Below are 15,747 nucleotides of genomic sequence, written 5' to 3' on the forward strand. Positions count from 1 at the left end.
TATATACATATATATACACACACATACACATATATGTGTGTGTGTGTATATATATATATATACATATATATACACATATACACACACATATGTGTGTGTATATGTGTGTGTGATTGTATGAACATAAGTCAACATACTTAAAATGTAATTTCTTTTCCTTTTCCAGCAGTCTCAGTTCCCCCAGCTTTCACTGCAATCCTCAAAGCCCTTCTGCACAAATTGGGAAACCTCTTCCTTACCGCCACTGTAACAAACAAAAGTCACAGTTCTATTACTTTTATCAGAGTTAAAATAAAAATATGATTTATGTTAGCTAGCTTCATTTAGCAAACAGATATTTCTGTTTATATAGATACAGATATTAATACAGATATATTTTACGCATAATTTTACCTCTTTTTTTTCCTAGATGGAAAGTCTATCCAGTTCACATTACAGTAATGCTAACACCCCTTTTGGTCGTCTCTCCTTACCCTCCAGCATTCATAAATCTGTTGACCTTCTTTGTCTGAGACCAACCACTACAATGCATCATCACCTATTTGTATTGGTAACTTACTTTGCAACCTATTGTAATGGTTGCAAAGTAAGTTACTTGTGCTGTATGCAATTTTAGATACACAGAAAGTCTTAACTTACTATATATGGCTGTCATAGTGTCCTTATGAAGGGCAGTTCTTCACTCTGCGCCGATGTCCGTTTTGCTTTGTCCTCCTATAAAAAGCATGAACATTTGAGTGTTTGACTAGTTTTAGATTTCCAAAAATCTGATATTTGTACAACTAAACATTTGAGCTACAATGATATGCTATTGAGAGATACTTTTATGGGTACTTTTTGGTAAAGAAACTGGTGACAGAGTTGTAGGCTTTTTAGAATACTATTAGCTAACCATTTGAACTGACTTTCAAAGCTGTTTACCTTTTAAATTGCTGTGGATCAAAACCTCCAGTGGGAAGGCGGCCATTAGAAGAACACGCACCATTGAACCTGAAAATAACAAAAACAAACAAAAAACAGAAGAATATATAAGAGTCAGGTAATAAATCTCTTCTGAAACAATATACAGTAGTTCATTTAAGGTGAAAAACAAAACATTCCTCTAAAACATATATACTGACATCAGCAATCAACATCATGATTGTAATTATTTCCTTTTTAGTACATCTACTGGTGTGTGCATGTGTCAAGCACTACGACTGTATCTATGCATATAAGTTCACCATATATATCCTGCAAAAATGTTTTGTTATAGTCAAAAAAGGCAAACAAACAAAGGCATTCAATCAGAGGTGAGAAATTAATTGGGAATATCAATTATAGGTGAACTATTCTTTACCTACTAGCAATCATATTTGAATGTAAAATAAAATAAATAAATAAATAATAATAAAAATAACATGATGTAATTAAAATGCACAACCTACATTAAGGAAATCTGCATTTGTATCCACAGGCTAAAAGTAAAACAGTAAATGTGTTAGTAATAGTACAGGTATTTGTAAGAAAAAAAAAAGAAAAAAAAAAAGAGGCAGTTACTGTGACTCTTCTAGTGGGATGCTAAATGTAGAGATTTATATTTACAGTATAATACAGCATGTACAGGTATCTGTGTTGTGAACTGTAACTGAATATTAGAGAATCTCGGAGAAATTACATGTATTTATTTTTTGAATTTATCAATCATAAAACCGTCTGTTTTGAAGGCCTGTTACGATAACAACTTTTTGTTGGTTTGTATATTGCCCCATAAACAATTGGGACAAGTTATGTCATTGTCATTTTAAGACCATTTTATGTCTTTGAATGTATAATCATAATATAACACCATAATAATGCAAGATCTACACACTTTCAATTGACAAACCAACATCTAATTCTAAAAATATTTAGATCATGGAAATTAGGTATCAAAATATTAGATACCATAAAAACTTGAATAAATAGTAATTTTTCTAACAAATAGAAAACAATGTTATTTAATGTTATTGTGTTGTTATTATTATATTTTATTTTTGTAAATATAAATGACAGATAATTTGCATCATCAACAATTATTGAGGTCATGTACATGTATTGTGTGTTAAGTCGATATATTGATTATTGTGATAGGCGTACTGTTTTGGTATCATAACAAGCTTGTCAAACATGCATGACCACTAAGCAATGTCTAAGCAGTAGTATTAGTCTGAATGACAACAAACATAACTAGTGTTTTGGAAAATCTGTTAGAAAACAGTTATTTCAATAATTATGATTAGCATGTGACACAGACACTGCATAAAAACTACAACAACAAATACTTACTTTAGGAGGATGGAGGAGGGCAGCATGAGGTTGAGACTTTGACATCTGTAAGAAACAAATTCATGTATTACAAACAAGTCACTTAAAAATACAATAATGTGGCAGACTGTTCCCTGTTCAGATGCAGTGTATAAGTACAATCAGGGCTGTCACAACAATGGGGTGGGGCCAAGTGGCTGCACAATGTGCAGGTATATATAATTACATATAATATATGTGAATAAAGCAAGAATCTGTTTAGGTTAGTCACTGTGCTGACTGATGCTTGCTAGGTTTATATGATTGCAAACTGCACAAAAACAACAACAGCAACAACATTAATGACAATGACAAACAAAATTACTTACATTTATGTAAATCTCACATCAGGAAGATCTGCGTTCGATTTCATGGGCTGAAATAAATAGGCAGAAACATTACTACTAAAAAAACAAAAACTCTAAAAAGCCTAAAAATGACTTAAAAAGCAAGGAAATGTGGAACACTGTAATTAGCGAACATTAATAAAGCATAACTGTGCTTTGTTTCTAACTTTGGTAAGTACTCTGTAGCCAGAAGGAGAGGTGGGATTTCTGTGAAAGCCAAATTAAATGTGAATAGGTTTTGATAGTTATTGTATATAACAAGTGTAAACAGTTTTATTTGTAATGTTTCTCTTTCTGAGAAGGTAGAATAATAAGAAAAGGCAAAAGTACATCACAATAAAATTAATTAAGTTACATATTTTGATTACCAAATTATGGAAGCGTGGAGCTGCCACCCAGGCAAAAGAAAAATAGAGCTATATCACGTTATAACTTGAATGTTTATTGTTATAACATTATGCTTTTCATGTTTGTATAATATAATATCACGTTATTACAATATACATAATTGTCACTTTCGCACAATATTGTACGAACGTGATAATTATGCACATTGTTCGTACAATGTTGTTCAAACATGTTGTTCAAACATGAAAAGTATATTGTACTAACATGATAGTATATTGTTAGAACGATAAACCTTTCACGTTATAACGTGATATACTTATATTTCTCTTTTGCCTGGGTGGCAGCTCTACGCTTCCGTGCCAAATAAGCCAGAATAAAGTAATATTATATGAGAAAAGGCACCTGCTAGCTTGATGATGATGGAGGCTTCATAGACCGGCCACCCGCCTTTTGGCTCCTTGTCGCCACTCCACCAAATAAAGGTCCGTTTCCTCCACTAATTATTCATCCTCATTAAAATCTCGTATATGTTCAGTTGGCAGAATTGAGAATTTTACATCTTCCAACCACCTAATTAACGCGAACATAATCGGCTTGTTTCTTCCCGTCTCCTGTATCCGGCCGTTCCTCTCACTGTCGGAATTCGCGCCTCAGAGACGTCGTTATTTTTCAAAAAAAAAAAGAAAGAAAGAAAGAAAGAAACAGCAACAACTAATAAAGAGAGTTTTTGCACGTTCATTGCACATTTGTGGGAATGTTTAAATATTTAATTTTTATTAATTACTTTTCATTATATCTTTATTTTTTAAACCACCATGGCAATGCGCATGCGTATACTCTCGTGCACGCAAAGGGCTTTGGCGTTGACGTAATGTCACAATGCATTGTGGGAGCGCAGCACCATCTTGGCTGGTCGCGAATCAAAACAAGATTGCTACGAACCATTCTGAAACGTAGCTGAAAAGAAAAAGGACAGTATAGAGACAGATTGTGTCCAGATGCAAAGAGACGGTACTTGATTGGTGAAATGTGGACCTGTATGGAATATAGCCGTGGAGTAGAAACCCTGAAGACCAAACCGCTATTGACTTAGCATGATCTACTCTCATACCTTGTCTGTGGAGTCAGCGCATACACGGCGGACCAGTTTTGCAATTATAAATCTCTGGAGGCACATCCAATTCACCAAGGACTGGGTACAAGATTTGGCTATTTTTAAGCCTCCACGTTGTGAGTACTTCGTCATTAGGTAAGTCAGCTTGAGTACTGCGAGTAAAATGTGTTTGATTCCCCCTGAACATTCAGATTAGTGCTAGCATAAATTCATTCATGAGTGGGAAATTACAGTGAGAACATGTGGAGGCTCTGTTAGAGGGATAACATAGTGAGTTCAGTGCATTGATGTGACATTGTCCTGAAGGATTTAGTTATTCTTTATGGTTAAAGAAATTGCCCTAATTAATTCATATTTATTATAAATAATCCTAATTACACATCTTGCTTCCTTGTTTGTGTCCTGTGTCACTAAAATACATTCTGTTTTAGTTTTATACATTGATTAATGACCTGCAGAACCTCCTTATCATATTAGGTGTCCATAATTGTCATTTAAAGTCGAACATTATGTTTTCTCCCTCTTGAAAGTGATTACATCCTTGCATTACATACTTTAGGTTCATTTTTTGCTGATAGGTTTCTAAAAAGAAACAGGCAGATTTAGAATATAACATGCAGCGTTCTATAGATGGATACATAAAAACACTTTATTTGTTACATTTATGATGAATGGATTTGAAAGTAGATAAAGCACATTTGTGTCGGCCTTGGCTTATTAAAGCTCTTGTCTTTAAATGAACTTTGTCTGTGTGTGTTTCAGGTACTGCACTCTTAAAGACTGAATTGCAGCATTGCAGCCACAGGTCATTGTGAGCATCACAGGGAAGGTTGAAGCCGCCCACTGCACCTGTATGGCCGGAGTCGTGGAGACCTGCACCCATGTTGCTGCTCTTCTCTTTAATGTAGAAGCAACAGTGTTGATCTGTGGCACAAGGACTTTTACAGATGAACCTGCATACTGGGTTTTGCCTGGTAATATGACCAAGATACAGCCAGAGGTTGGCCATAAGATAGACTTCTCCTCTTCAGCTGCCCAAAAAAAGGTTCTTGATCAAAACATAAACAGACCATTCGTTGTGACAGGTAAAAGAAGCCGTCCTCAAAAAAGAAAAGTTCATCCTGCTACTGTGGAGGAGTTGGATCAACTGATGGGACAATATTTTTCCAAGCATAGTTCTGTTCTGAATAACCCATAATGTTTAATTTAGGGGGCCATGTAAATACTTTGCATTTACTGAATATGTACTTACTAAGTACCACTGTTCAAAAGTTGAATAAAGAAACAAAGAAATGTTTGCCTATTTTTAATTAAAAGCACTTTGTAGAACATCAAATCAGTTAAAATGTAGAATCAATGTTATGTATAGTTTACAAATGACAAAATGTTCACATACAAAAAATGACAGCATGTAAATAATATCACCCACTACTAGCATTCTGTAATTTACTGTCTCTTTTGAAAACGTATCAATACATAAACAGCACAAGACTTAAAAGTATTTAACAAGAGCATTTTTCCCTGGTTTTACTACCACACTGGGGCACATGTTCACCAAAACGCAGCAAACCTTTGCCATCTTATCCAGGAGGTTCACCTTTTCACCCTCACATGGAAAAAGTAATCTCATTGGCATGGTGGTATGTAGCATGTAGTTTGAAGCAGGGATTTCGTAGTGCCCCATGTGTAGTGTTGGAACCCAGTCAGGATGTGTTTCATTCATTTCATAGGCTGGTTTGCTGCAATAATGCCAAATAATTAGCAACTCTATAAATAGAAGGTAGTTCTGCATGTTTGATCTAAGTTTGTGCTATGATCTCAGAGTGCATTGAAAATGAAACTAACAGGATATAAAGAATAATATGAACTTATTTAGAACTTACCTGAATGAAAATACTGGAGCACACCAACAGATATCTGGGGATGGTAGAGAACTGAATATCAGCTCGTCTCACAGCTGCTATCCAGGCTAGACGCCTTCTTTTGGTAACATCCAACACATAAGCTCCCTCATGATGCTTCCAGGTGAGGAAACAATGAAAAGAGAGCCTGTTTTCAAGCTTATTCCTTTGCCGGTAGTGCAATCTAACATTACAACCGGCCACACAGCAAGCATTTGTTTGGCCTGCTAATATGGCGCCTCGACCAAAAATCCTGGCTACGCCCCATCCCATAAGATCACGCTCCAGAGTCCTATTAACGTGCTGCATTTTTAACTCTGACGGAGATGGAGAATGAGCCTATTTCCAAAAAAAGTAGAGTGTGTTCCTTTAAGTACTATATTGTAAATATCGTCAACAACTAAAGTGTACATAGCAGTTGTTGTATCTTGTTTACTGTATCACTGACAGATAATTTCAAAGTCAATGAACGCTACATTATAGTGGGATATTGTGTAATGTGAAATACTGTAAGCAAATGAATAAACAACCTAATTCGTGATAGACCTTTGACTCTGTTTCGTTTGAATCCAACTGTTTTTTGCAGCTGTGCATAAAACATGTTACTTTTAGTATTATTATCATTATCATCATTATTGCACTAAATACATTTTAAATAAAGGTTGGAAATGTATTTTATTCACCCTAAAATATGTTTTGAAATGTATTTTGGTTTGAAAGAAATATATTTTCAATTTCAAAAATATATTTTTTTGGAGCATCACAAATACAAAATATATTTACCATATATTTTAAATATATTTTGGCCAGGAAAAATGTATTTTTTTACCGTATGGGTTCCGGTGAGGAAATCCAACAGCCAGTTGCACAGAGAGGTGTTAAGCCCCAACTGGACCAGTTTTTGAGTGAGCTGTTGGGGGATTATAGTGTTGAATGCTGAACTGAAATCAATGAACAGCATTCAAACATATGAGTCTTTTTTGTCCAGGTGTGTGAGTGCTGAGTGGAGAGCAGTGGAGATAGCATCATCGGTTGAGCGGTTGGGCCGATACGCAAACTGGAAGGGATCCAGGGAGGGGGGCAGGACAGTCTTGATGTGTTGCATGACTAGTCGTTCGAAGCACTTCATCAGGATGGGAGTGAGTGCAACCGGACGGTAGTCATTAAAGCAGGAGGGAGATGACTTTTTTGGAACCGGAATGATTGTGGTGGCTTTAAAACATGTGGGGACGACAGCCTGGATAAGTGATATATTGAAGATGTCTGTGAAGACATCAGTGAGTTCCACCGCACAGTCTCTCAGTACACGACCAGGAATGTTGTCAGGACCCGGAGCTTTACGTGTATTGATCCTGCTGAGGGATCTCCTCACGCTGTCCGGGGACAGAGTCAACACCTGGTCGCCAGGAGGGGGTGGGGTCTTCTGTGCAGTGGTGCTGTTTTGGACTTCAAAGCGAGCAAAGAAACTACTAACTCTTTCACGCTACGTCCGCACCTACACTGAAAAAAGGGGATTGGCCAGCTCTTGGATTTATGTAAGCATCTTGCGTGTATTTAACACAATTGCCTCATGGTTTAAAGTTAAGTGTAACTATATAGTGTAGAAAATACATAATATGCAGAGCGGGTAGATTAAATTGTACATATGTTCGAGTGAAGTAAGTCAATGATATAGCAATGTTAAATCTCGCGACACTACACGGGATTTCAGTCTCGCACGCTTTACATCGTGGTTTGAGTCAAGTCATACAGCCACCTCTACTTTTTTGGTATACCGAAAGAAGTAAATTGGGTGGTTGTTACCCAGTCTAACTTGTAAATTGAACACTAAATTTTCTTCTTTCTATCTTGAACGTAATTAAATCATGTAAGATCTGTATGGAATTCAACAACTTAATTTGTTCTTGTTGAGATGACATGATACAATCTAGTAGGAGTGGTTAATTGCTGGACTCGTGAAATTTACAAGATCACTTGAGATTTCAAACTGCAGGAAAATCACTAGAGTTATAAGAGGCAGATCACTACACACACAACGTGTATGCTATTGCTTTTTATTGTGGTTTAACCTGTCAAGGACAAAAGCGTACAGAAACTTCTGCATCAAGCCTTGAAATCATAGCTTTCCTACTTTTGTCAACCCTGGATTGGTGACATGGTGGTTAGCGCTGTTGTCTCACAGTAAAAAGGGTCTGAGTTCAAATCCACAATATGGCTAGTTTGCACTGGTTTCTCCCTGGGTATTCTGGTGTCCTCCCACAGTTAAAAGTCATACAGTTATTAGATTTAGCTTAGGTTGATTGGTGATTTGGAATTCACTGTGAATGCAAATGGTTGTTTGTCTCTATGTGATTGACTGGTGAGCTGTCCAGTGTGTACCCTGCCTATAGTAGCCCAGCGCCCCTGCAACCAGGATAAAGATAGGAGGATGTTAGTTGTTGTAGATCCATTCAACTTTTATGTTAACCAGACTCTAGACTTTGTTGAAAATTATGTAATATGAAGACAACATGTAGTATTTAACTGATCAAGTAGTGCTGGGGTAAAAGCTATTGAATAGTGTTGAAATAAAATGACAAAATTGTGAAGGATTAAAATATTCCAAGAGCTCAATTTACTTAATCTAAACATATTTCAATCACGTTTTATGAACACAAAATGCACATGTTTATTGACTATGAATAAGTTGTGTTGCTTTAACTCAGTTGTTTAAGTTTCTGCCAAAGCAAAACATTTGTGTGCAACCAGTGTCCACTATTGAATCAATTAAATCCAACATGGCCTTTTTTTCAGTGTACACGGGTATTTTTGAAAACGCAGCTGTTTTGTCCACACCTAAACGGCGTTTAGGTGATTTTTAAAAAGGAGATTTTTTTAAAAGTCCTTTTTTTCCCCGCTTACGTGTGGACGAGGATTACAGAGTTCGTCACGCAACGTCAAAGGTATGTGCCTTTTTTCACGACACGCTGTGCGCCACGTTATTGTTTACGTGAGATGAATTTGCAGAATGGCAGATAGAGACAAAATACTGTTACTGTTAATCTGACTATCTTCAGGTTTTACACGCTTACATACACACACGCAGCTACTGTCCCTACATTTAGAAAGGCAGAGGCGTTGGGGTGTGATTATTTTACTGTAGTTATTTTTTTCATCTGTAATAATATTCAACATTGCTATCAATGCATTTTTCAAAAAATGTGCAAAATTGGTTTAAAAACATAAACACCTGTGGGATACTGTTTGTCCGTGATTTGAACAGCCCAGCGCTGCTCCCGACACAGGTAAAAACCAATTCTGCAGGGGAGACCTACCTCAGCACTTGTGCAGGTGAAACCAAAGGGAACATATGCTTCACCATATTTTCTAGTCTCTGGCTTAGAATGAAGTTGGTTTGGAAACATATTAGGCTATGCTTCATCTCCTGCTTTGCGTTTCTGTGGGTGCCCCGTGCTAGCAGTGTCCAAGCGTTTTGTCCCCCCCCTTTTTTTCATACCGCGTCCCCTCTGCAATGACTCTGCGCCCCCCCTAGGGGGCGGGCCCCACACTTTGGGAAGGTCTGGTGGACCCTGTTTACTGGGATAAACTGTTGTGTGAAAACTGCCACAGGCTGGGTCTGTGAACTAGCATTTTGCGTTTATTTTCTGTATTGTTGACTTATGTTTTTACTGAAGATATGTTTAGTTCTTGTGGCTTCTATTATTTGGATAGGATTGAGGTTCTTTGTAGCATGACATTATTTTGTTAGATTCATCTAGTTATCTTAAGCTCCTAATTTGCTTAGTCTTTAGTTCTGTTTATTTGGTCACTTTGTGACCAACTAAACTAAACACCTTCTGTGTTTAGTTTATCTTGTTAGTTCATGTCTTAAGCTGTCATGTTTCATGTCTGTGTGGTTAATGTTTGCCTAGCTCATATCATGTCTGCGTCCTCTCCTGTTTCCTGTTTAACACAGGGAGAGAGAAAGCACGGGGAGAGCACAGACATAGCGGGCTGGGGAAAACATGCAATAAAACACAAGGAGGGGAAACGAGGACTCATAGATACACAGAGGGGCACACAGGGGGTAAAGTCACGAGGGGAAATCAAAGAAGCAACATCTTAACAGAACAATCTAGGAACCATGGCATAAATAAAGAACAAAATACAAAAACACACGAAAACTAAGAATGCTGGGTCAACATGACCCATGATCATGTCACATAGTCTTTCATGTACCAGTCCAGAATTCCGTTCTTTGCCTTTTCATGTTGTGTTCATAGCTCATAGTTATAGTTCAAAGTCACAGTCTTAGTAATTCTTAGTCTTTAGTTGTTTCCCAGTTTAGGATCTTTGTTTAGGTCATTGCCATAGTTTATGTTTGGTTATTTTTGCTTTAATTTTTACCGGCCCTAATAAAGGCTTACTTTGAGTTCAGTAAAAGTTTTGCCTCCTTCGTCTGTGTCCGCACCTAGGTCATCCAAACACCCTCCATGCGGTCTGCACCCGCAGATCGTGACAAAAACAGGTGGTAGTGGAATCCTTTTCTTTGAGTTTGATCCCATCAATTGTAGACCTGACAGTTTCTGACATGGTACAACCTTTGACTAGGCAGACATTGTGGATATCCGCAGACTGATATTCTTTTTGGGTGTTTTTTTGAAGTCTTGGGCTACTTCGTCTAGTATGAAGGTTGTATCGCTCTGCATGTCTGAGAGTGCATAAACTAGCGGTTCTTGATCTGACTGCTTAGTAGATGATACTCAGATTGGCAAGAAAGAGGATGTTTGTGTGTTTACACCCTCTTGGATGACTCTGTTGGAAGTTGCTGTTGCAGCCCTTTCTGTGGTGTCTGCCTTGTCCTTTGAGATGTTACCTCCATTTTGGTGCATTGGCTTTTGACAGTCTTTGAACTTGTTAACATGCAAACATGTCAGATGTCTCCTTTGGCATTTCTCACATGTTCTTTTGTTATCACATTTTCTTGAGTGATGACCAGTCTTCAAACATCCAAAGCAAAGCTTCTGTGTGTGTTCAAAAGTAACACGATCCTGAACAGTTTGGCATTTGTCTAGGATGTATCCAATCCTTTTGCAGAAACACATGATGGAATACTGCTTTGCGTTGTGCTTGTGGTCAGAGTCTTTGCTTGAACTATTTGGATTCATGGATGCCTTGGTTTCTCACTTTCAACACTCTTCAGTGCTTGTATTGAGGAAATGGGATTACAAACAAGATTTGCTTCCTTTCATAGGAAGTCAACAAAACACCTTGAATGGTGGTTACTCAGCCTTCACTTGTTTGACTTCCATCACTTTACAATTCTAGCTGGAAACCAACCAAAATGGAAAGTTAAACAGAATCCTTTGACTCTCGGTGCAGTCATTCAAGACCTCCAGAATCTTAACGTGGGGGATCGCAGCCTCACAGCTCTTGAGAAAGTCTGCACATTCTCATAGCTCGCGAGCATCTTTAGAATATATCTTTGGCCATGCATGCAGCTTGTCCCAATTAACAATGGGTCTCCGAAATGTTCTATAAAAGCTTCCAGGCTAAGTCATATGTTGTTTCTCTGCCCAGTAGAAGAAATACTTCCATGGCTTTCTTTGCTGTGCTATCTAAGTACTTTCTTAGGTAATATCGTTTTTCAGTCTCTGGAATGTTTTTTCTTTATGTTAATATTTCAAAGTATAATTGCCAGTCTATAAATTTCAAGAGTTCTCCTGTAAACACTGCAGGCCCTGATGTTGGGAGCCGTGTTGCACTCATAGCTTCTACTAGCATATTAACCAGATCTGAGCTATTCTTCTAAAACTGAGGTAACTGTTGTGAACAAGGAGCTTGACTTGTAACCACTAGGGATTAAGGAATGAATAGGGGATTTGATGCATTGAGAGAATGGGTTGTGACTTGAAGCTCTGGTGGTATTTCAATACCATACAACAAATCAGTTGCTTCTATGTTTTCTTTAGCTTCATCATAGACCCTCACTCGAGCTCTAGCAGGATTGAGCTTCTTTACTTCTTCTGACGTGCAAGTTTTCTATGTGTGTGTTCGATTTCTTGCTGTCTGGCTAGGTTCTCAGCCTCGAACATTTGAAGTTCTGTTTCTTCCCTTTCTTGCTCCTCCAACACTGCCAAGACCTTCTGAGTTGCAGCAGCTTCAGCTACAGCCTCTATTCTTTTGACTGAGTAGCTGCTAGAGATAGTAGACCTATATCCTGATTGATGAGACAGTGGTCTGGAAAAAGAACCTGTTGAGCCTAGCACAAAAAATTAGGCCAAGGTTCTTCGTCTTCTCTTTATCTGCTTTTTGACCTTTAACCCTTTAGAGCCGAGCGTAGCGCCCCCGCTACGATTTGCGTATCTATTTTTAAATCCCTGTATCACTGCAACCACGTAAGCTAGCGCAATAATTTTTTTTGCATATGAAACCGGAGAAGTTGTACTTACATCTTATGCCATCAGCTTGTCCTAGGTCACGGTTTTCTTCCACATATAGCTTTGCAAAAACTGCATAAAAAGCGCTTGCAGCAACAAAAACATAATATTCCAGAAATACGCTTTGCCGATCCGATCAGCTGTTCATAACACTTCCTACGTTGGAATAGACGTCAGCGTGAACTTTCGCATGTTCGCCATTACCTGCCCGAAACCGGAAGTGATGTCATTTTCGCGGAAATGTATTTTTTTTTTTACTGTCAGGGCCTCAGAGCCTATACTGGTGTTTTTAAAAGTAATCTTTGACTTTATGACTTTCTGTGTCGTTTCTGGGATGCTTAGAACTCAAATTGCACTGCTGGAAATAGTTTATTTTGATGCATATGCTGCTTTTTTGCAAATTTGCACTATAATATTTATTTTCGTTTTTCCTGCAGTATATAAAAATTGGTGTATTTCAAAAGTAAAACTATGAAGACACTTCAAATAAATTTCCTGTGGTGGGAAACTAGTTTGTGCTACTTTTTTGTATTTACAGTTTTGAGGAATAAGCCTCTTAAATTTCTCTAACTAGAAATATATGTTAAAAAAACAAAAACGATTTTGAATTTTTTTGTAGTTTATTGCACTTTTTTGCAATTTATGTAATTACTATGCACTTAATGCATACATATTATTAAAATTTGGGCTGTAATGGTTGTATTGATGTATATCAACTTGAAATGCTCCCAAAATTGGCACTACAGCATGTAAAAATATAATATAAGCTCTGGCGGACTTGGTTCTATGGTAGGTCTTAAAGGGTTAAGCTGTCTCTCTGTTCTTTGAAAAATGAATCCTGAGAATAACATGCATGTATCAACCCTGCACCTCAGGTCTAGTTCAGGGGTTTGCACTTGACGCAACTCCTCATAAACTGTCCTTATGTCTTCATCTGTGTTCCTGATTCTTTGTCCATCTCTTGTTGCTTGAGACTGAATCAATTATTTCACCAGATCTGTCAGTTCATCCAGTCTATCACCATGGTTAACTTCTGCTGTAGCACCTTCACCATCCTCTGCCACTTCATTAACCCACTGGGGTCGCATCCCTTGACCCCAGTGGGTTAATTAAGTGGCAGAGTCAAAGTCCCATGACCAATTTAAGACAAAGCAACAAGATGCAGCAACCCAGAGTCTCCATTCGAAAGTGAGGACTTCAAACTACCAGTTTTTAAATTGTGTTAATAGGCCAGAATTATGATTAAAAAAATACACGCAATGTTTTTTTCTGAATAAAACAGTGGCATTTACTATGGGTAGAAACGGTAAAGGTGTTCTCGTGAGACATTAGCCCTTACACATTACACATGTACAAGTAATCCATTATAGATCAATCATCCAGATCATGAGCTTTACACAGAACATTGTTTAGCATCATTTGCAACTGCTTCATCAACATGGAGCTCTGAGTGTTTATTAAAGAATCATTGTGTGAAAGACGCTCTAACACAGCTCATCGCAGCCTTTAGCTGTGAGCACACAATGTCTCACATTTACATTCACTTTACTGTTAAATTCACTCAATAACTTTAAACAGCTGTTAGCAAGTGAAAATAGCAAAGATTTCAGGGCTGGGCTGAGCCCCAGTGTTTCAACATCATAGTAACACCTCACACAGTCACAACTCATCAAAACTCATCAAAGCTCATTATCATTAGGACACATTTAAGTCAATATCATTTCTCATTTCTGTGTCATCATCCATCAAATGTTGATACATAGTGGGTTTGTCATTCTTTCAGCTGACACTGAGATGAAGCAGGAAAGAAGCAGCTGATATTTGGACAGCACACATGATGGAAAGGAGGATTTCAGTTGATGTGCACATGAATGATTTGTGTTTCCTCTGCAGGTGAAGGTAGAAAGTGTGTGTGAGCTGAATTGAGCAGCATGGATCAGTGTGAGGACAGAGAGGAGGGAGTCCCTCCCTCTAAAAGCACTCTGTGTGGGGAACATGAGAGCCAGACCAAAGCTCAGAGGTGAGATGACCATCTCTAACTGTCCATGACTCTTCTCCATGTCACAGCTCTGCACTCACATCACTGCTCCATCATTATTCACAGAAACCAACCTGGACCTCCACCCACTGTTTCATCTAAGAGCAAACGGATGAAGAATTTCTTTCGTGATTTGGGGCGAAAAAATACATTGGATAAAAAGTAAGTTCATGTCATTGTTAAAGTATCTATCTATCACTTTATGTGTGATGAGGTTTTTACTGAAGAGCTGAACTTTTTTAGGATCCATCAGAGACTCAAACCTGGACCTGAACCCAGGACTGTGTCCTTAAAGAGTGACTGGTCAGAAGAATGTTTAAATAATTTTAAAGGAAAACAGTTTTCTGCTACAGAAAGATGAGCTCTTAGTAACTATTTTAACTATATATATATAGTTTTAACTATTTGTTGTTCTATATGAGCTGCAGACATGTCATTCCCTTGATCCTATCTAAACTGTCTCTTTAAAGAACTTAAAATACACTTTGTTGTTTAGAAACATGAAATTAAATTACGTTTTTAAAAAGCAATCTGTAAAGCTAGCTGACGAGAAAACCCTGGAGTTTAACCTGCTGTGGGGTTGTTGGTTTTGAGGTGGTACTTAGAGTCTTTGACCTTGAGTCCCATGACCTTATTATTCGGGTCACATGAGTGAAGGCATGGGTGGGGGTTGAAATGTGTGGCCATGGGTCTGTGGACTCTGTTATAAGTGTCTGTGGTAACATGTATTTGCTGGACAAATAAACAGTTTTTGTAGTTTTGCATCTGTACATCACCACTGTAGCTTAAAATCAAATAATCAATATATGATTCAAGTGCAGATTTTCATCGTTATCATAAGAGGGTTTAGAAAATCAGTTTTAACTAAATGTCCCTGGATAAACTAGCATTAACATCACCTAACTAATACAAGGGATGTCCCTTTTCCGTGTCTGTATTGACTTAATGAAGGTGCAGTTTATATAACTACATATTTTCTGTGCTCTCTTGTTTCATTTCTTTTCTTTTCTTTATGCCAGTGCATGGTGAGTCAAAGAGTAGTTACTAGTCTGTGTGTGTTGTTTTCTTTGGCATTTAGGCTTTAATGAGCATGGTGCAGTCCAGGAATAATAACTTATTTTCTTTTATGTCCATCTGGTGAGCTTGATGGTTCGATCCAGTTTGTTGCTGTGTTTGGTTAAAGCATCTAATTCTTCAGGTGCTTATTGTTTTATTTCTTTTCCTGTACTGTCTGGCAGTGTAGTAATCAGAAATC

The 15,747-nt window shown here is 37.6% G+C and overlaps 1 protein-coding gene and 1 long non-coding RNA gene across 2 annotated transcripts in view; one reads left to right on the forward strand and one right to left on the reverse strand.

The window, feature by feature from the left end:
• Positions 1 to 15,747, forward strand: part of LOC134615614 (NLR family CARD domain-containing protein 3-like) — a 182,888-nt gene that overhangs the window by 156,306 nt on the left and 10,835 nt on the right. The gene's annotated exons all lie outside the window — the stretch shown is intronic.
• Positions 100 to 978, reverse strand: LOC134624152 (uncharacterized). The gene is made up of 3 exons (XR_010093459.1): positions 922 to 978; positions 640 to 714; positions 100 to 244 (listed from the first exon to the last, which is right to left on the reverse strand). It is a non-coding gene; the product is annotated as an uncharacterized LOC134624152 (long non-coding RNA).

Source organism: Pelmatolapia mariae, linkage group LG3_W (genome assembly GCF_036321145.2).
Source record: "Pelmatolapia mariae isolate MD_Pm_ZW linkage group LG3_W, Pm_UMD_F_2, whole genome shotgun sequence".
NCBI lineage: Eukaryota > Metazoa > Chordata > Actinopteri > Cichliformes > Cichlidae > Pelmatolapia > Pelmatolapia mariae.